Source organism: Phascolarctos cinereus, unplaced genomic scaffold (genome assembly GCF_003287225.1).
Source record: "Phascolarctos cinereus isolate Bilbo 61053 unplaced genomic scaffold, phaCin_HiC Scaffold_5;HRSCAF=322, whole genome shotgun sequence".
NCBI classification, from domain to species: domain Eukaryota; kingdom Metazoa; phylum Chordata; class Mammalia; order Diprotodontia; family Phascolarctidae; genus Phascolarctos; species Phascolarctos cinereus.
This window is the reverse complement of record NW_027555958.1, coordinates 102,602,448-102,624,763: the sequence shown is the minus strand read 5'-3', so window position 1 is coordinate 102,624,763 and position 22,316 is coordinate 102,602,448.

Genomic DNA, 22,316 nt, shown 5'->3' with positions numbered 1-22,316 from the left:
CAAAACAACAAATCTTCATTGAAAGATGACCTGTAGGAGGTCTTTCCTAGTCCCAATTACTGCTTAGTGCCTTTGATATCTTTCACTTACATAGTATACATGTTGTATGTCCAATGTTTTATATATTGTATCATCAATTATAAGGTAAGCATGGACCACATTTTGATTTTTTTTTTTGTATCCCCAGCCTTAGCACATAGTAAGTGCCTGGCACACAGTAAGCAATTAAATTCTTTTTGACTAGTGTGTAATGAACAGAGTAATAACTGTTGAAATTTTGATGGGTACTGCTTAAGTGCCTAAAAGAAATTTATTTTGTTAAGTACTTAAATATTGCTGGAGGTTCTCTCTGGTTTATCTGGCTGCTTAGCAAACATTAGCTTTTGAAGTATACAAGTAAATTTCAGACGAGAGAATGAATTAATTAGTTTTTCTGTGTCCTTTGCATTTCCTTTTTTAAAATCCCATCACTATACATCCCCACCTCTGCCCTCGACTCCCATTTCCCTGGGCTCTATTCTTTGCAAGTTAAAATGTTAATGGATGGTATTGGTTTAATGTGTTATTCCTCTTACATAATATTTGCATTTTAATAGGGTCCTTTAATGTCTTAATTCAAAAAGAATCACTAATAGCAGTAATTTCCTGGACCATAAAAGGTCCCTGGGTATTTGATTATGCTGCTTTTTGATCCTACTTATTCCACATAGGCAACGTCATCAGTTGCCAAAGCATAAAGCTGTCCCTTTGCCTTTATTCAGATTGTCTCTAAATTTTCATTAATTTTAATAATTCAGTTTCTACTTCACTTTAAACATCCAAATATACTTTTATTTTTCAGTGGTGTAAAATCAAGGCACGCTCTCTTAGATAAAAATAATAATAATAATTTTGACTTAAATATAAACAGAAGGATAATACGTGAATTTAATGGTCATTCTTATTGAGTATGGATGTTGGTTACTAAATAGTTTTCCCCCTTTAACCATGACATAACCATGTTTTAATGGAGTGTTTACTGAGGTGAGTTTACTAGTAAATATGTCATAATTGTATCATTCTTTTGGATTGGTAGGAAATGTGAACATATTTTCTCTAATTGATTCTATGTTAGAAGCATGAGAGAACCCAAGGAGATATCAGCATTGAGGTATATGCTATATGACATTATATGTAAGATATGCTTTATAATTACTCAGGTGAACAAGGCAGAAAAGTAGAGGAGTTGAGGTTTTCAGATGATGACACAATGGATAGGTTGCACCTAGAATCAAGAGGACCTGAGTTCAAATCTAGCCTCAGACACTTACAATATTTACTAGTAAGCCTCAGCAAATCACTTAACCTCTATTTGCCTCAGTTTCTTCATCTGTAAAATAGGAATAATGATAATAGCAGTGATATCCCAGAATTGTGAGGCTACAATGAGATATTTGCAAAGTGCTTTGCAAACCTTAAAGTGCTATGTAAATGTTATCTTTTATAATTATTATTATTAATTACTAATGTATTGTTAATAACAATAAATTGTGTATACCAGTGGTTCCCAAACTTTTTGAGGGGTACTCCCTTCCAATTCCACAGCCACTTGCCAGTATGATAATCACTATCTGTTAATTTAAAAAAATATATGATGATAAAAACCTGTTACTTTAAATTAAGGAATGTTTTAAAATAAATATGTATTTTAATAATCACAGAAACATCTATATATATTTGCAAAATAGTAATACCTATTTTTATAGTAGAAAATTTTTATTTCCTTTACATCAAGCGTCGCTGATATTTGTCTGATATCTGATATATAGGCAACTACAGAAATATATAAGATCAAGAGCCATTCCGTAATGGATAAACAAAAGATAGCAGCACACAATTCTCAAATTAAACATTATAAACTCTTAACAGTAAGAAAAAGAAAAAGAAAAACAACTCTGAGGTTCACCTCGTCCCCAACAAATTGGCAAAGACTAAAAAAGTAATAACTTATGTTATTGGTGGAGGAATGAATTAGACCAACCATTCTGTAAAGCGATTTGGAATCATGAAAGAAAATGGCTGAACTTTCACTCATAGATTCCCTTGTTGGGCGTATACCCCAAGGACATCAGTAGAAAAGAAGTTATCATATATACTGGGATATTTATAACAGTATTATTATAGTAGCAGAGAACTGGAAACAAAGTAGATGACCATTAAGTAGAGAGTAGCTAAATAATCATTGTACATTAATTTAATGGCCTATCACTATGATGTTTAAAAAAATACTATAAAGAATACAGAGAAACATGAATACTTATATAAATTCATGCAAAGTGAATAAAAGGCAGGAAAACTAACAATAACAACAACAACGTAAATGGAAAGAAGAAAATAAAAAGTGAAAATGAATTCTCTGTTATCATAATGACCAAATTTGTCTCCAAAGAAGAGATATGGAAATGGACCACCCTCCTTTCTTTGCAGAAGTGGAGAACTGTGGCTGGGAAACATCACATTGCATTGAGACTCGGTTGATATGTTGGTCAGTTTTTCTGAGCTGCTTTTTTTTCACTTTTCCCTTTTATTCCTTGGCATAAGGAATAGTCCACTAGGTAAGGGAGAGAAGTGGAACATGTGTAGTTAGATATATGTAGTAATATAAATGAAGGAAAATTAACAAAAGACATCAACAAAAATTGTTTAGGAAATTTAGATTTGGATAAGGGGGCAAGGCAGCATTAGTGGAATAAGTACTGGAATGGAGCCATAGACTTAAGTTCTAGACCTAGATCTTTTACTAAGGAGCTAAATGATCCTGGGTAACTCATTCTAACATTCTGACCTTTAATGTCATTATTTGCAAAATAAAGAGTTTTGACTAGAAAATCTTCAAGGTCCCTTTCTGCTGTAAAATTCCATGATTCTATGATCTGAGTGTTTGTGAATATCTCTTTTCTTTATCTAGATAATAAACTCTTTAAGGGTAGGGACACAAGTTTTGGACAGCTTTGTCTCCTACAGGGCACCTTGTGTAGAGTAAGTATTCAATAAATATTTGTTGAATGAATAACCAAGCAATGTTGAAGAATTCTGTCCCAGCAGCTCTCTATTTTTGTTGGCAATAATGGGGAGGTTAATTTTGCAAGGGAAAATCAAGAATCATTTTCATCAGGCATTCCTGAGAATTAGAAAGGAAAATGCAGCGATATGATGGAAACCTCTGTATTACTGCTTTGCACGGGCAGAGAAAATGGTACAAAACGAGCATAGATCAGCTTTTCCCAAATTACTTTGGCAACTTTAAGACTTAGGATATATTCTCAAAGCCCATAAATGAAGGTCCATGAAAGAATTCTAGGATAAAGAGGGGTAAACAGGGAAAATCTTCAGCAAAATGAAAAACAAATTTTCCTGCCCCCCAAATTGCCACATTCAATAAATACTGTTACATATATGCCATATTTTCATCAAGCCCCAGAACAACATAAATGATCTTCAGGAAAATCTATAGTAGTATAAAAAATTTATGTAACCTGGCACACTGAGAACACAAAAAGGATGAAAAATTGCCCAGGCTAACATGTAGCTATATAAGTAAGTCAAGTCATGAAGTATATATAAAGACCTACTCATGACAGGACCTGTTCTAAACGCTGGAATAAGCAAATAGAATTACATCATCAGTATATACATATAATTTGGATTGGTGCTTCATATTGGCAATACCTAGAATACCAGAACTGAATGGAAGGATAAAATCAGGCTAGATCACACTTGGGAAATTGTGTAGTTCTGTCAGTGATGCCAAATTGCTCACTGCCACAAAAGCCCATCTCATTAGCATCAGCATTTTCCCGGTAATACTATAATGGTTGCAAATCATAGAGGTCTACAATCTCTGTAGAATTAAAACTTCATATAAGACAAAGGGTTATAGAGCAATGTGTTGTTGTCAAAGTAGGCCAAAGCATGTTACCAAAAAAAAAAAGTTGCATAGAAGGGAATAGAGATATGTGTGCGTACACACTCACATATATACATACATATATACATACATATTTGGCAGGAAATGGATACACATATACATATATGCATGTGTATATATATATGTATATATATGTATATATGTATATATACATATATATACATATATATGGAAGCTAGATGCTTACTCTCTTGCTCTCTCCTATATATGTGTGTATATGCATATATACACATAGATTATATATGTAATATATATATACACATATATATGTAGGAAGTATGTAGGTATGTGTACATCTGTGTATATGTACTTATTTGTGTGTATATACAGAGAGAGAAAGAGAGGGAAGGATGGAGGGAGAGGGAGAGAGAAAGAGAAGAGAAGAGAGAGAGGGAGGGAGGGGAAAAGAGAGAGAGATAAATACGGGGGGAGGGAAAGGGAAAGAGAGGAAGAGTGAGCCTGTGAGAGCGCCTGGCTCCCCTTCTTGATATAAGACCAGTTTGTCTCCTTTTCTAGGCATATACCTATAAGTCAATTGATTACAATGAGTATTATCTCACTAGAATAAGCTCCTTGCAAGTTGAGATTATTTCATGCATTGTGTTTATGTCACAACACTCAGCACAGTGTCTGGCAGTGGCATAATAAATGTTTGCTGATTGTGTGAGGTGGATCCTCTATGGAGGATTTATGAGAAATCGTGGATGAGAATTATATAAGAGCATGTATAATAGGATTATGACCTAATTTGATGGAGGGGTTATCTGCACTGAAATCATAAAACCATCAAAATATGCAATTTCCTGTTTAATATTACTTTATTCTAGTAGGCCTGTGATTTCATCAGTTTCAGAAGCACCTAATGAGAAACTTCATCCACCAGTGCATGTTGACAATTAATCAGAATTTTAGTCTTAGAGAAGTGCCTGAAAATTTAACAATTAAGGGAGAAACTTTTTTTCCACATTGAAGTCTGTTCATTCACATATAAAATAATTTAGGAGGCACTTTGACTATAATCATCTTTTTTTAATTGAGTTTCAATAGTTTTATAGTTACATGCCTCATAAAGTGAACATTGGTTTGTTAATTTTAAGATTAATATTATAAGTTATTGGGTTTAGCTATTAATCCAGTTCAGCAAGCACTTAAGAACTTATTATGTGCTAGGCTCTGGGAATACAAAGATAGAAATGATGCCGTCCTTTACATTTGAGGGAGTCAGGTGTCAATGGAACATATACAGAGTAGGGGATGAAGGTAATAAAGGAAACATTGTAACAAAGGTCTTGAGGAATATTTGGTGGCCAAAAGAACATTTTCACCTGAAGGTTGGGAGGGAAGATAAGGAATACTTCATGGAGAGGGTCCCAACTGAGCTGAGTCTTAAAGGAAGAAAAAAAAAAGTAGAGATGAGGACAGAATGTGCATGGCAGCAAGGGACATGCCTTCGTTCAGAAATAGCTTGTAGTCTGGTTTGAGTGGAGTATGAAATGTATGAAGAGTAAGATGAAATAAGGCTGGAAAGGTTAATTGAAAATGAAGGAATTTGTATTTCATCTTACAGACCATAGGGAGCCATGGAAAGTTTTTTTGAACAGGGGACTGAAATGATTAGACTTGAACATTAGGAAGATTATTTTGGCAGCTGGGTGAATGATAGGTAGCTTGGAGAAGGCAGGGACTGGAGGCAGGAATAACAGAAGGTTATTCTGATACAGTCCAATCAGCAAGACAGTGAGAAAGATGATAACTAGCATGGTCACAGTGCAAGAGGAGAGAAGGGGCCTGGAGAGACTTTGTAAAAATAGAATTAACACAACTTGGTAACTGGATATAAAAGATGAGGGATGGAGAAAAGAGCCACAGGTAATTCAGGTTTTGAAAGAGCATTGTCAAAATAGAGACCAGATACAAGCGTATGAGGGAGTTTCTCAACAAAAGGGAGAAGACAGAATGGGAGAATGAAAAGGCATGGTCAGGAAAAAGTATTTTTTTATTTTCTTTATATTCATTTTTATTTTAAGACTAATCAAGACAGGAAGGCAGAATATAGTGGGAAAGCACTGACTCTGGAGCTTGGGGCTTGGGTTTAAATTTCTCTATTGCCTGTGTTATCTTAGCCATCACTTAATCTCTTTACCTGGGCCTCAGTTTCCTCATCTGTAATAAGAAAGGGTTGGATTAGATGGCTTTTGGGATCCCTTCTAACTCTAGACCTATGATCCTTTGATCATGATTCTAGGTAGTATGGAAGGAGTCAGTAGAGAAAGAGAAAATGAAGGTGAGAGAAAAGTTGATTGACAGGATTCACCCTTTCCCCAAAGGGAAGGGATCAAAGGCACATAGGAAAGAAAGCACTTACCTTTAAAAAGAAGAAGAATGCCCTAATCCTCTGAGGCTGGAGCAACAAGAGAGAAGATGTAGAAAAAATGTAAATAGAGAGAACTGACATTTGTACACTGTACTTAGATATCTTAATGGAGATGAGGCATTTCCCAATAGATGGCTTCAGTGTCAGAAAAGTTAGAAGGTGAGGGTCATGTGGTTAGGGGTCTGAGCAAGAAAGAATGAGAGTAGAGTGTTGAAGGTCAGCATGATGTAAAAAGGAATATCAAAGTAGGGCAAGGGATTAAAAGCGGAAGATTTTATTACTTCCCAGGTCAGTGTTGACAGAAGGGAGGGAAGTGAGAACAGGGCTAATGGAGTAGGACAGTGCCTGGCACGTGATAGGTGCTTAATGTCCTAATTTTTTTTTATTCTAAAATACAACTTGTAATTATAGGAGAAAGATCACTACACTAGCTATAACTTATGCTGGTAGGTTGACTAGGAGAATAATGATAGGGGCATTTATAGAACACTTTAAAGTTTGGAAAGTACTTTACATATATTACCTTGTTTGAGCTTCACAGCAACCCTGTAAGGGTGATACTGTTATTATCCCCATTTTACAGATGAGGAAACTGAAGCTGAGAGAGGTTAAGTGACTTGCCCATTGTCAAATAGCTAGTAAGTGCCCGGAGGCAGAATTTGAATTCAAGTTTTGCTGATTTCAAGTCTAGCACTCTACCTACTTCACCACCTAGTTGCCCAAAAAGAGTCAGAAATTAAAAAATAAGTTTAGGAGGAATGAGTCAATGAGAGAAGTGAAAGATTAGTAGACTGTAATCAGAGAGAAAATTTCAGATATCAAGATTTTGGAGGTGGAACAGTTTCAGGTGACAGTGACTAATAAGATGTAACCACCCCTGGGAGAGGCTCAGGTAAAGCAGAGATAAATTCTTGGGAGCTGAGGAAGTTGATGATCTGAAAGGCCAAGGTGTTCTGAGGACTTATCAGCATGATTATTTTTAAATCACCAAAGATAAAGGTAGAAGTCGGGGTAGGGAAGAAGACTTAATGCTAAGCCCTGAATTAGCTGAGGAAGGAAGCACCATGAAGATCAAGAAATGATAACAACAAGGGTCATGTAAGGGTCTCCAGTAGGTGGGAAAAGTATGAAAGGAACCGATTGGGATCAAAGGAGAATTTTCAAGGATGATGAGAAGCAGTAGAGTCTGAAGGGTATAGTAGAAAGGATGAGCAGAAGAAATGGGAGGGGAAAGAAGGTTGAATGGGATACCTCTCCTTAAAAGGTTGGGGTTTCACAAATTAAACATCTCAATGATAATTTCAAAAATTAAGACACATCTTGGGCAAGTGGGGAAAAATTGACTTGGAAGATATAATGAACTGCGTCAAATATTTTGTTAGCATAGACAAATTTTCTCCACTTTGGCAGTGGTTTTTCAGTGTTTTTGGTGCATAAAGCTCTTTGGCAAGGCAAAGGACCTTGTAAACTATTTAATGTTCCCTTTTGCCATCACAAATAAAACCATAGGGATGGGTATTTTTGTTTAGCAGATTCTATTCCTACTATTTGAACTGTGTTATTTCAGACTTCGAAATAAGAAGTAATGACTCGGGTTGGGACCATAACCAAGGGTTTCTGACCAAGAGAGGTGAATAATTAAGGAGAAATAATATAATCTTTGAAATAAAAAAAAAATAATCTTTCAACCCCTACCAAGAGCATTCTCCTTTTCCTCAATCAAGGATGGGAGGGAGAGGGGTGAAGAGTAGAATCCATGGAGGACTCACCTTGAGTATGATTGGTTTGTCTTACTATCTTTTAGGTATAAGCTCTATTAAGGTCCAGTGCCTATAGAGCCAGCTAGGTGGCATGGTGGAGAGAGTGCTGCTCTTAAAGTCAGGAAGACCTGAATTCAGATTTTGCTCAGACACTTACTGACTGTGTGACCCTAGGCAAGTCATTTAACCACTGTTTGCCTCAGTTTCCTCATCTGTAAAATTGGGATAATAATAGCACCTGCCTCAGTAGATTGTTGTGATGATCAAATGAGATAATATTTGTAGAGGGCTTAGCACTGTGCCTAAAAAGCACTTAATGCTTATTTCCTTTTGTCCTTCCTTCCTTTCTAACTTCATAACTTCCTCCCTTTCTTTTTTTTTCTTTCAGTGGCTCCCTAATGCCTGTAGGATTAAATACAAACTCATCTTTCGGGCATTTAAAGCCCTTCACGACCTGATTTGAGCTTACCTTTCTAGGCTTCTTATGGTCCATTCCCCTTCACTCTCTTTAAAGTGCAGCCAAATTGATCTTCTTGCCGTTCCTCATTCTGTGTAGACAGTCCCTCATTCCTGGAATGAGCTTCTTCACATATTAGAATCCCTAGGTTCCCTCAAAGCCCAGATCTAGGGCCACCTCTTATCAGAGACCTTTCTTAATCTCTTCAAGTGCTAATGCTTCCCTCCCTCATTGTCTTATATATAATATTTTGTACATGTTTTGTGTGTATAAACATAATTGTATCATTATATAACTGTATAATGTATATATGGGTATGGGGTGTGCACATATATACCCACACACAGGTGTATTTAAGTGTGAGTGTGTGGATGTATGTATACACACACACATACACATATACACACACATACACACATATACACCTGTTTATCTTACCTACTAGAATGTAAGTTCCTCAAGGTCAGGTGGGTCTTACATATTTGTCTTTTTGTCCTCAGTGCTTGAGTGAGTCTGTGACAATAGCATAGACTCCTCATAAATGCTTGTTGATTTTTTCTTGTGTATTATCAAAATTTGAAAGATGCTAGCATTATTCCATCTCATAGTATAGTTTTCTAAGCAACAGCATGATAAGAAAATTGGTTTTCCTATTTTAGACTTCTCTTTTCTTCTTATCCTGTCTCCTGCCTCTCCCATGGTTCAGATGCTCACCTCTATGGCAATGATTCCCAAATCCATATCACAGAGCCTCTCCCCTGAAGCTCAGCACCTTCATTTCCCACCTTTCTGCTAAGCATCTCCATCTGTATGTCTCATCAGTACCTGAAACTCAAAATTGAACCCATCATCTAACTTTCTTCTGCCCATTCCTCATTTCTGTTGATGTAAGAGCCATTCTTCCAGGGACTCAGGCTCAAAACCTAAGTGTTTCTCTTTTTCTTTACCTACCCAGACCAGCCAGTCCTCTGGATTTGTCTTATATTCTGGAGCCCTTCTTTCCACTGTCAGTGAAATTCTTCATAACTCTCACCTTAGGCTATTGTGATAGTTTCTAATTCAGGGAGTCTTAATTTCTGTTGTGTATCATGGACCCTTTTCACAGTCTATTGAAGCCTACAGACGCCTTATCAGAATAATATTTTAAATGCATAAAATGAAATACGTTGGTTGACAAAGGAATCATTTATATTGAAATACAGTTATGAAACCATTTTGTTGAAAACAACTTCATGGACCCCAGATTAAGAACTCTTGCTCTAATTAGTGTCACTCTGACTACTTTCTATTTCCCCTCCAGTCTATTATTCTCACTCCTTACCTGAGTAAGTTCCCTAATGCACAGCTAATGTACACGTCATTCCTTTTCTTCCAAAACTATAGGTTGCTTCCTTATTGCCTAATAAAATAAAGTATAAACTTCTTATCCTGGCATTCAAAATACTCTACACTCTGTTCTGTCTTTCCAAGCATTGTTCTTACTTCTCCCCATATATACTCTGTGTTCCAGTCAAGCCATATCCCTCTTTATACCCTGCTCCCCCCCCAATTCATCCTAACCTCTCTTGTCTCCATGACTTTGTTTAGCTCTGGAATGACCTCTTCACCCTTCTTCCCATCCCCTCCTTAAAAAAAAAAAAACATAAAATCTTTGCATTGAAATTCCTCCCTTCTTTCAAGGTCCAATTCAGATACCATCTCATATGAAAGTCTTCCCTTCTAAGAGAGGTGGTAAGTTCCCCTTATTGAAGGTCTTTAGGCAGGTGATAAATGAAAATTTGTCAAGAATATTGGAAAAAACCATTTTGGAGAGCAATTTGGAACTATGCCCAAAGGGCTATAAAAATGTGCATACCTTTGACCCAACAATAGCACTTCTAGGGCTATATCCCAAAGAGATCATAGAAATGGGAAAGGGACCCACATGTACAAAAATATTTATAGCAGCTCTTTTTGTGGTGGCAAAGAATTGGAAATTGAGGGGATGCCCATCAATTGGGGAATGGCTGAACAAGTTGTAGTATATGAATGTAACGGAATGCTATTGTGCTATAAGAAATGATGAACAGGCTGACTTCAGAAAAACCTGGAGACTTGTATGGACTGATGCTGAGTGAAGTGAGCAGAACCAGGAGAACTTTGTACACAGTAACAGCCACATTGTGCGATGACTAACGTTGATAAACTTAGCCCTTCTCATCAATGCAAAGCTCTAAGACATCTTCAAAGGTCTCATGATGGAAAATGGTATCCACATCCAAAGAAAGAACTATGGAGTTTGAATGCAGATTGAAACATATTATTAGCTTTTTTTTTTCTTCTGTTTGTGTTTTGTTTCCTCTTTCTGGTGGTTCCTCCTATTGGTTCTAATTCTTACTTACATCACTAATGTGAAAATATGTTTAATAGGAATGTATATGTATAGACTATATCAGATTGCACGTTGTGTTGGGGAGGGAGGAGGAGAAAAATTTTAAACTCAAAAGCTTATGGAAGTGATTGTTGATAAATCAAAATAAGTTAATAAAAATTTAATTAATAAATTAATTAATAAATTAATTTAAAAATAAAGTAAAAAAAGAATATTAGAGAAAGGATTCTTTTGGGGGCATGGATTGGACTTGGAATCTGTGAATTTGTATAAAGTATTTTTATACTTTAACATTATTTCATTATAATTGGTTTCCTTTGTAATCCTATATATTTAAATTTTTATTCTGAGAAGGAATCCATAGGTTTCACCAGATTACCAAAGGGTCCATGACACGCAAAAAATAAAGAGCCCCTAAACTAGTTGGCTGCCAAGGTCTCTTCCAATTCTGAAATTCTGTGATTTTGAGAAGAAGAAAATCTATGTTGTTCTGAAAGCTCACATAAAGCTAGGAGAGAAACAACTCTGGGCTCTTTTGCCTCTGAATCTTTCTGTGCGTGCTCAATTAACCGAATCACATTGTGTTTTGACATTCTGGTTTTTAAAAAGACTTACAGCATTTTATAGTATTTATGTTGTGTTTTAACCTACTTGGCTATAACTGGTTATCTTCAGCTTTGCTTGTGCCCTGACAAGGACAATTTAAATAGATTCCATTTATTTTCAGGTTTGGATAATTTGTATGCATTTATTTGTAAAGATTGTGCAGCCATTTTCAGGGTAAATTACAAAAAATAAAAATGCAACAACTGTAAAGTAGTAATCATGCCCCATGTTGGAATAGCTTACAGGAAGTCATTAAATGTAGATATGTATGGCATCCCCAAACTTGAGTGCTCGTTTGTGTATTTTAATATTTGAGCCATGCTTTGTTTAAACCACACTTAACTATAAATGAGACAAAATGCCCATGTCTCACTTGTGTTTAAAAATTGATTAAAGGACAAAGGAGTTCGTGTGAGGAATTACTGTATTTGGCTTAGGGGAATTCATTATGAAGAACATTTCTGAAGGAAACTTGCATAAAGGGGATTTGGCTGTGCTCAAGAGAAAAATGGAGACAAGAGAATGGTCCACTTCTTTCCAAAATAAGGATCTTGGTAATGACCCTGATTCTCCTCCGGGTTTCCAGAGAGATTGGGATTTGAAAAATGAGTATTCCAGCTAAAAGCTGAAGTCAAAGAGGCACTGTACTCAGTTAGGTAGAATACTAATTTAGAGGCTTCTCAGAGACTTCCTGTGTTCTGAAGTTCATACTGAGTGTGTAAGGTTGTCAACAGTGAGAAGATAGAGAAATCTATTTCTGGTTGGAGTTGAGTACCATACATAAAAATTTTGCATCATCCTCTATACCAGGGTTTCAGATTTGAGAAAAGCAGGCTGGGTGGAAGGCTTATTCTATTGTTCTGGCCCTATAAGCTGAAATAAATTGGGTTTGTTTTCCCTAGTTCATACTTAGCCCTGAAGGAAGCTTTTCACTCTCTACTTTACCTACTAGTTTAGGCAGCTAGGTTGCAATGGCTAGAGTGCCAGGCTCAAAGTCAGGAAGACCTGAGTTCAAATCCAGCCTTGGAGACTTACTATGGGGTATAACTTTAGGCAAATCACTTAACCACTGTCTGTCTGCCACCGTTTCCTCATCTGTAAAATAAGGGCAGTAATATCACCTACCTCCTAGGGTTGTTGTAAAGATCAAATTAGATCTTTGTTAAGCACTTAGTGTGGTGTTTGGCACATAGTTGGTCTAAATAAGTAGCAGACTTTATTTTTCTATCTCCCTCACCTATTCCCTCCTTATTCTCCTCAGGGGAAAGAGATCAAATATCAGAGAAGTTTTTTCTTCAGAGGAAAAATGGATAAGCCTGCAAATCCCAGGGAAGCTTCTGTTGTAATAAGACTTCTACCTCCCAAGATTTAGAAAGAAACACTTGTTTATTGAGGGAATTTGGGTTTTTCCCTCTTACTTTCTAGGGGGAAAAAAGCTGTTGGTTAGCAACCTCAAACAATCAGTGCAATTAGATTCGATTTGAAATTAGGAGACAATTCCTTTACCGCTGTCTTCTCAAAACTTAGCCCATACCATTGTAATCCTTCAGTTTTTTTTCTATATAAATTGTTTCTAGTTAAAACACCTAATTTTGTTAAGTAAAGAGAGATCAATATTTATGGAGGTAAAAATTTGAGATTTGGGTCTTGAAACCAGAAGTTGATCTATGTTTTCAAAATAGAGCCTAGGAAATTAATTCTCATTCAGATACCAGTGTGATTGAATTTAAATGAAATTACTCTTAAATTTTCTTAGCACTGGGAATGCTTAGTTACTTGATTTTGGAATGCCTTGCTTCAATTTTGTCTTACTACAAAATTGCCAACTTTAACACTAAGTGAATGAATGAATGAATGAATGAATGAATGAATGAATGAATGAATGGATGAATAAATAAATAGGCATGGTTATTCGGGGTATAAATGGACTTGAATAATAATTACCATTGTTTATACTTGCAACAAGGCCCAGGAATATTTCTGCAATTTATAAAAAACCATGTAGAAATGCTAAAGATAATTAATAGGATGGTAAACTATGATCAACAGAACAAAAGGGACAAAATGAAAATGAGATTATGAAAGGGGTTTAAATTGTCAAATACAAAATTTCTATTTTCTCTCTCCCCTCGCCTTAGCATGCCAATATATGTTACTTTGTTGTCTTCCCACATTAGAATGTAAACTACTTAAGGGCAAGAACTGTCTTTTTTACTCTGGTATTTGTATCCACAGTGCCTGGCACATAGTAAATATTTTACAAATGCATTTTCATTTATATAAGTAACAGCACAATATAAATTGTAATAGATACAAAGCGCTTTATGAGGCTCAAAAAATAAAAGATCCCTTCTAAAGTGGGACAGGAGATCAAGGAAGGCTTCATGGAAGAGGTGGTATTTGAACTGGCTGTTGAAGAATAGGTAGAATTTTAATAGATAGAAAATGGGCTTTTCATATAATGTAGAAAATGGTATAAACAAAGGCAAGGAAGCAAGAGAGCTTGGTGTAGGGGTAGCTAGGTGGCACAGTGGATAGAGTTCCAGCCTTGGAGTCAGGAGGACCTGAGTTCAAATCTAGCTTCAGATACTTGACACTTACTATCTGTATGACCCTGGGCAAGTCACTTAACCTTATTGCCTAGCCAAAAAGCAAAAACAAACAAATAAAAATAGAGCTTGGTGTAGTAGAATAAGTTCTGGATTCTGAGTTAGGAGAGACATGGGTCTTCCTCCCTTCTCAGATATCAAATTGCCCATTTTTTACCACAAGCCAGGCACTTCTTTCTATGAACCTCAGTTTCCTCATCTGTAAGATGGGGTATTACTATTGAATGCTCATTCTGCAAGCTTAGATTGTGGGGACAACATTTACCAGACTTTCCATCTGTAAATATATTTTAAAAATCTAATTATTCTGTAATTAAACATGAAATCCACAGGTACTATTTTTGTTTGCTTTATTTTTGAGCCTGGGTCTCCCTCTCTCACTCAGGCTAGGAAGTGTAGCTGTCACTCACTGGCCCAATCCCCCTATGGCTCAGAAAGCTCAGAGTTTTTAACCTGTTCTGCTTCAGTTCTGGACTGCTTGCCCCTCCTCAGGCAGCCTGGCGATCTCTGCCTTCAGGGGCTCACCTTAGCCAGACTTGTACAGACACCCAATCTGCTTATCCCCCTGCAGTTCAGAGCTCCCAAACTCAAGAGATCTGCCGGCTTTAGACTCCCCAGTAGCAGGAATTCCAGGCCAGTAACACCACTCCTGGCTAGACCTGTGATTTCATTGACATAGGAAAGTAGGAGATAAAGAAACTCTCTCCCAATGCAGGCCTGCGCCTTCTCTGTAATTAATAGTCTTAGAGAATCACCCAGAGCACTAAGAGATGAAGTGATGCCAATGCCAGGATGCCAGTATTTATCAGAAGCAGGATTTCAGTCCAGGTCTTCTTGACGTTCAAGGCCAGCTTTCTATCCACTAAAACACACTGCCTCTTATCCTTCACCAAAAATTATTTTTATTTCCTAGGTTTCTCACAGCAGAGTTTTTTGTTATGCTGACTTTTTGACCCAATTATATGGTTGGTTCAAAGGAAAGCTGGGGTTTTTTTTCTTTGTTCTTTTCCATGTAAACATGGCTTTCCATTGTAACTCTCTGGGTGCTGGGAAGCAAGCATTTAGAGCCAGAAGATCTTTCAACAGATTCTGCTTCCAGCTTAAGGAACAATTAGGTAAATTGGAGAAGCAGGAGGCATCCAGCTGAGCCACAGTTTTTCTCTGTGGCCACAAGTGGACTATCACTAAGAGGAAAAAAAAGTAATTTAATTTTTGAGAAGCAACATTTATGTGTTGAAGAATGACATTGATAATTGCCACTAAGTTTGGATAGAAGTTCAATTCACAGAGGAAGAGGAGATCTCAATTCAGATCAATGTGTTATTTCCCTCTCAAAATAATTTTCTACTCATCTAATTATAAAATTCTGAAAACAGAAATATAAAACTATGTGATCGATATGACAAATGTTTATCTTATAAATTTTGGTCATTTAATGAAGAGCAAAATGATGTTACTGAATAGCTTCCATAGTTCTTCAGTATTTACAGATGCTTTTCCTCACAACAACCCTATGAGATTTACCATCACTGGCTAGCTGCATGATCTTAGGCAAATTAACTTTCTGGGATCATCTGTAATATGGAAGGAGGAATACTTAGAGGACTTCTCAGGTCCCTTTTAGCTCATAATCTGTGATCCTGTGACAGTAGTGAGTAGATAGTAAGGGAAAGGGAATGGAGAGAGAGAAAAACCAGAAGTGAATTTCTGGCTTATTAGTAAAAATATTTTTAAATAACTCCCAAAACCTTTAAGAAACTGGGGGACAATAAAGATTATTGAGACTGGTAATGAAAAATGCCCTAATTCCTACCTCAAGTTTGGAAGCAAATTTACAGGGTGTTCCTGTAATCCTTCTGTTTCCTCATTTCCAACAGTAACAAAAAAAAAAAGAACTTCCTGTTCTCCTTGTACAAAGGAAAAAAGGTCTAGCTTCATGGAGTGACGCATTTTTATCATCCCAGATGAAGTCATGAGAGACAAGCTCTAAGAAAGATAGGGAAAATACTATGGGAGAATTTGGGATCCTTGCTTATGTACATAGTTTTGTTTCTTTAGTATTGTTGCTGTGGTCCCTAACACCCACTACATTTGTATGTTTCTGTTCCACATCTACAACTATCAAACTTTCATCAGAGATGAGGAGGGAGAAGTATGGGGATTACAAGAACCATTGCAAAAAAGGAACTGCTGGTAGTGCCCCCTCCCCTTCTTCTATCCTCATTGGGACAAAGTGGTAAAAGTGGCAGATACAGCTTATAGAAAAATCTTGTTCCTGCGCCAGACCTCCAAAATGCATAGAAGACCCAAAGGTCATGAGCCTTGCCAACCAATGCTCAGAAATAGTATGTTCAACTTAAATGATGATTTTTAAAAATCCCTACTTCAGGTTTAAATGATGAATACATTTTTGAGTCCTTTTAAAACAATAATATTGTGATGAACATTTTTAGTCGCGAATTAATAGTATATATGTACTAGAGTCTCTCAGAAAAAAAGTGTTTTTAGAAACAGTCAGCATTCTTATGGAGATAATTAGCTTATTGTACTTGATATTGGCGCACTGACCTCGGTGTCTTTAAAGACGGTACTGATACAAGTTATTGAAAGCAAGAAAGACTATTTATAACCTATTGTGGGTACAGCTTCTAAAATGGTCTGGTTCAGAAATAACTGAGGCTTGATTTCATTAGCTCATGAAATAAAGACCAAAGTATTCCTATAAAAAGGACAAACTGAAAAATAAAGCTAATGATTGTCAGTGGGACAGAGGAAAGATCCCTTGGAGGGATTCCAATGGCATAATCCCATGGTAGAATCTGAGAGCATTTCAGCTTCGGTGGCATTGTAATTGGTTCTAGCAGCATTAGATTTCCAAACAAAAATATGCACGGTGAGGGTAAATCTTCAGTTAGGCATAAGAAGGTAGAGAAAACAGAACAGGTGTATCTCAATGCTGGTGCTGTAAAGAGTGTATGGAACAGATTTCTAATATTTTGACAGGACTTTGCTCAAGCATGAGTGAGCCATTAATGAAAGGTCATTACTGTCATTTCAGGTGATCCATATCTTCAGCATTGTCAAGTATTTAGTATATAAGTGCTAGTACTAATAAATAGCTAATATGGCACTTAGGGCTTAAGCTCCCCTGCCTGCCCCTCTATAGGAAGTCTGTTTCTTTGAAATTTAATTTCTATTGGCTATGAATGTGATTTATTCTCTTCTTGCCTGAAAGTACAATCATAGAATTTTAAAGTTAGAGGGCACCTCATAGATTATGTAGTTCATCTCCTTGATTTTACACAAGAGGAAACTGAGTCCCAGAAAAGTGAAATGACTTTCTCAAGGTCGCACAGTGATTACACAGCAGAGCCAGGGTCTTCTGGTTCCCAAACCAATGCTTCTTCCATTCCATCATTCCAATCAGTGCCTTTTATTTCATGCTTATAAAATGTAAACCATCCTAGAAAATACATTTCACTGTTAACATTAATAATAATAATAATAACCTTCTGAAAAGATAAAAGGATTCACATTTTTTCACACATATGCCTGATGGTTTGTTTTTGGCTTAGAATATCTACAATTCTGTGTATAGATTAAAAAAATAAAGTCCTGCAATGCAGAGAGTTATTAATAGTTTACAGAACACTTTCAGTAGAAATGGCAGTATGTTCTTCAGATGGCCTTGAATATGAATGTATTTCTCTTCTGCATGTCACTAGCTTTAAGAGAAAATTTATTTCTTTGTCAGATCTTAGGAATTATGATACTTTGATGTTACCTTATTTTTTTCTTTTTAAGTAATCTCATGCTAAGAAAACCTAAGCTTTATTTTTAAATAAAATATTTAAATTGTAGTTGGCCCATAACCATTATTTTACAAAAACATTGCTTTGTATCCTAAATTCTGAAAAAGTATCATAATCCTTAAGAATTCAGAAGATAGATTTTTGAGACACATATTATATTGTAAAATTGAAATATTCTATAATAACACAAAAGATAAATAATCACTTAATATATTAAATGCTGAATGCCACCTTTGAGTCTGAAAATCTAAGGAGCTTTTCTCAGTGTTTGCTATCCATTAATGTTGGGAGAACCCCTCGTGTCTGGTGTATGGGCGGACTTGGACAAAGCTTATATGGGATGGGCAGGCATGGATGGGCTGGGATCTGCATTGCTGGAGGAAATACCCACATCAATGAGACCACAGAACTAGTTAAGAATCTTGATTATTTTGAAGTCAGAAATGATGATCTAAGTTCAAAATAAGACACAAACAGGGCAATGTTGGTACTATTGTGTTTAATTTCATATATACATTTTAAAAAGTTGTACATAATGGAGATTCAAGGTTTCATGTATAATTCTTTTTTCCCCATTCTCTGTATCCTGAAATGTTTATATTTCTTAAAGTTTAAGTTCATAATGAAAAGAAGAAAAAATTTAAAACATTTTAAAAATGATGCTCTAACCTATTATATAGGATCATAAACAAAACTGGGCCTCAGTTTCCTCATCTGTAAGATGACTAATGTAAAGCATCTCTAAGATCCTTGGCCCATACTCTGATACTTCTCTTTGCCAAGCCAGAGGAACCAAACCTCTTCCCCTAGCTAAACTATAGAAAAAAGATGAAAAGAAAGTGTTTAGGGAGTCTAGAGGAGAAGGGGAAAAAGATTAGAATCAGTGCCCATAGATAGGCGGTAGGTGGCAACTTGGTACCTGAAATGGACCTGCCTGAAGCTGAACTGGGTTCAAGTCCTACCTCAGACACTGTGATACTGAGTCATTTAATATCTTTGAGCCTCAGTTTTCTCATCTATAAAATGGGGATAATAATGTTCCTTTGATCCCCAGGGGTACTATGTTAACACTAGCCTGGACCCCTATTCCTTAATATCTGTCCTTCCTCCACTCCCTCAGCACAGTGGTGGTACCCACTATGAATCACTGTGTCTTTCTTCTGCCAGGCCTGGGGGCAGGGCAGTCTTGAGATCATTTTCACATTCTGCGGCTCTACATTGCTCCATAGAACATTTGGGGGGTGTTTGCCACTAACCCTATGGAAACTTACCTTGCTCCCTGACCGCTGCTTTCCTTCTTGGGAATTTCTATTAGTTCATTCTAGCCTCTGCTAAATTCCACTTAGATTAGTAATAGCAGAATTAACAACAGGATTCACCTGTGAATCCTAGAATAATTTCTAAGGAACTCAAAAAGGAATAGCTATAGATAGGTATAGCCATAGGCATAATTATAGTTAGTACTCACTTGTTTTTGGAAATCTGCCAAAATGAAGATGGGCTTATGTAAAACAAGAATGTTGCCTATGGGCTTTGGAAAGGATACAGCTGATGTCATGTTGTGAGATGAGTGCTCTTATGTCCAAGGAGAGAATCTCCTGCCTCTGACACATGGTGGCTGGGTGACCCTGGCCAACTTAACTTTCCAGGGCTTTAGCCAACTCTCAGGTTCTTAAACTAAGGTCCATGATCTTTAAAAAAATTTTTAACAAGTATTTCTCTCTAATTGGTTTCTTTTGTAATATAATATATAATTTTACATTAAATAGTATAACGTAATATAACTTATGATACAATTTTGTTTTATGTATTAAAAATATTATTCTAACAAGGGGTCCGTGGATTTCATCAGATTGCCAGAGGGGTCCATGACACAAAAAAATTTAACCCCTGCTTTAAGACCAAGTTGCAGAGAAGATGCCAACCTGCATTGGTAGAAGGATTTTCCTCACCTGGGAGTTCATGAAATCATAGGTCCAGTTACTATCCCTAAATAGTATGACTGATATACAGATTCAGCTAGATTATAAGATACATGAGAGTAGAAGCTTTCTTATTTAAATGTTCTGTATCTTTCAGCTAATACCACAGTGCTTTGTACCAATTGTTGTTTTTTGGCCATTTCAGCTGTGCCCAACTCTTGCGATCCCATTTGGGGTTTTCTTGGCAAAGATACTGGATTGGTTTGCCATTTCCTTCTCCAGTTCATTTTACAGATGAGGAAACCGAGGCAATCAGAGTTAAGTGACTTGCCCAGGGTCACACAGCTAGTAAGTGGCTGAGAGGCCAGATTTGAAGTCAGGGAGATGAGTCTTCCTGACTGCAGGCTTGATGTTCTGTCCACTGTGCCACCTAGCTGTCCATCTTTGCACTAATAGATCAATTTCAAATCAGCAAGCCCTCCAAATCTAAGTGCCACACAGGGTTGGTATGGACCCGAGTTCTTATAGTCCCCTTTGGACTATGTGAGTTGTCCCAAGTCTGGTAGCAGCAAATTGTGTGTGATGAGCGCAGAGTAGATCACCAAACCTCTTTGGTGGGCTCAGTTATGCTTCCTTGCTCTGTTGCTCTCTTTCTGTGATTTCCTTTTACTTTGAGTTTTCCTTAGATCACTAAAATAAATGGGTAGTAGGCAAGATTAGACCAGAGCAGCATAGTTAGACCTCCCAACTCCTTTCTCTTTTAGATACTTGGCTTCACCATGGGAACAGGAGCTCTGACAGCCAGTTTTAGAGGATTCAAATCAGTTTCATAGTCCCTCCTTGTGCCTATGCCTCATGTTCTGGTGAGTCCATGACAATGTGCCCTCAAACTCTAAAGCACATGTCCGGGCTAAGAGATCATATAGAATTATTAGAGAGGCCTTTATAAGACTATGCTACAAAGCCAACATTTTGTTTCTAGTCTATGCCAAGCATTGTTCTAGACAGTGTGGTCGTTGCCATCAAAGGGTCTACAATAAAAATAATGATAATAATAATTAATATTTATATAATTCTTTAAATGAACATTTATACAGTACTTGAAATTATAAATTTAATTATAAATTAACATTTATGTAGTGCTTTGAAGGTTTACACTGTGCTTTCCTAGCAACAATGTGGTAGGGTACTTGGTATAACTATTATAAATCCATTTTTTGATGAGAAAACTGAGGTTCCTGTAAGTTAAATGACGTGCCAATAGTCATATTTAGAGATAGGAGTTTCAACCCAGGTCTCCCAACTTGAAGTCCAGTGTGCTCTTTCTGCCCTCCCAAAAGGCTTCTGGAGTTTGGGAAAGAAAGCTTATCCATGTGAAACAATTAGATAATAATTACATGTTTAACTGTGTGGCATAGACTATAAATATAATTAGGAGTTCAGAGAAGGGAGGGAACAGCGTAGGTTGGAGTAGTTGGAGAAAGTTTCATGAGAGAACATAGGTCTTTTAAGTAGGAGTTCAACAAAAGAGGGAGAGGAGAAGACTGGGTAGGGTTAATGTCAGACTAGTCTGAGCAAAGTCAGGGAGGGTCATGAGGTAACAAGGGCAAACCACGAAGTGTCAGCCCTAAGCCTTTCAGTTCCACTAGCCTCTTAAATTCAAACACGCATTATCTTCTTTATCACAGAGCCATGTGAATCTGAACTTGGAGTCAGCGAAAAGGGGGTTTGAGTCCCACCTCAGACACTCGAAGTGATGCCCAGCAAATTACTGGAACTCATTCAGCCACAGTTTCCTCATGTATAAAATAGGGGTAATAATAGATCCCACCTCACAAGGTTCTTATGAGGGTCAAATGAGATAATATATGTCAGGTGCTTTGCAAACCTTAAATCCTATGTAAATGATGTCTACTATTATGTCACTCACATAAAGACAGTCTTTGTTGTTGTTCGATCATTTTTTTCAGATGAGTACACTTCTTAGCTTCGGTTTGGGTTTTCTTGGCTAAGGTACTGAAGTGGTTTGCCATTTCCTTTTCTAGTTTGTTTTACAGATGAGGAGACTGAGGGAAACAGTATTAGGTGACTTATCCAGGGTTACACAGCTAGAGTCTGAGGCTAGAGTTGAACTCAGGTCCTCCTGATTCCAGGGTTGGCACTCTATCTACTGTGCCACATTGAGCTGCCCCAAAGACAGTCTACATGATGCCAAGATGATGAGTGATTTCAGTCTAGCTGTTAAAGTCAGAGAAGGGTGGGCCAGGAATCATTTATATTACATGTTTGCCTTAATTGTCAGGTCAATTTTCATCAAAACTGCCTCTCTGATAACCTAGTAATGTATTACATTCATTATTTGTGGGTTGATAGATACCATAGTTTGTCAAATTATATTGCCAGCTTATAAACATTTTAATGATTGTACTTTAATAAAC